This window comes from Bos grunniens, chromosome 19 (assembly GCF_055505025.1).
Source record: "Bos grunniens cultivar Pamir isolate PY7600 chromosome 19, Bosgru_T2T1.0, whole genome shotgun sequence".
Classification (NCBI taxonomy): Eukaryota; Metazoa; Chordata; class Mammalia; order Artiodactyla; family Bovidae; genus Bos; species Bos grunniens.
In genome coordinates this window covers 48,644,216-48,645,175 of record NC_141183.1, presented here as the reverse complement: position 1 = coordinate 48,645,175, position 960 = coordinate 48,644,216, and positions in this window count along the sequence as shown.

The window sequence follows — 960 nt, the reverse complement described above, 5'->3', positions numbered from 1 at the left end:
CCTGGACTTGAGTTGCAATGTCTGTGAAAGTAATTCTTTAAAAATCTAATTCTGGAGCAAAGCCTGCCAACACGTCCTGCCCACGGTCCACTGCACACAGTGGGGTATCTCTCCAGAAACTTGCTTCTGACCTGTAAACTCCCCCATCCATTAAACCACTGGTGTCTCTGTTGCTGACTCCAGGCTGTTTCTTCAGTCTTGAAGCTGGGCAAGCACAGGCCTTGTAGGCCTGAGGGTGCAGTCCAGTAACTGGTGGAGCCAACCAAGAAACCAAAGAAACTCCCACTAGTGCCAAGATGTTGGAAAACACAGGATGGGGAATGGAAAGGTGCAGGGACTGTCCATGAGACTGTGGGGCCTGGAAGTTGCAGTGGTAAGCCTGGGGTGTCTGTCCTCGCTGAAGGAGGGCCACCAAGAGATCTGGAGAGCAATGGCCTCTAATGGCTCTGCTGTTGTATCAGAGTGAGCCTTCTCTAATTGGCAAAGCTATCTTTCAAGAAGGATTTGGTATTTCTCTTGTGCCTCTGAGACGTAAATAATCTATCTGGGCTCTCTGGAACTTTAATCTTACATGACCTCTAATGGGAAATAGATGGGGAAACAGTAGAAACAGTGGCAGACTTTATTTTTGTGGGCTCCAAAATCACTGCAGATGGTGATTGTAGCCATGAAATTAAAAGACGCTTACTCCTTGGAAGGAAAGTTATGACCAACCTAGATAGCATATTCAAAAGCAGAGACATTACTTTGCCAACAAATGCCCGTCTAGTCAAGGCTATGGTTTTTCCAGTGGTCATGTATGGATGTGAGAGTTGGACTGTGAAGAAAGCTGAGCACTGAAGAATTGATGCTTTTGAACTGTGGTGTTGGAGAAGACTCTTGAGAGACCCCTGGACTGCAAGGAGATCCAACCAGTCCATCCTAAAGGAGATCAGTCCTGGGTGTTCATTGGAAGGACTG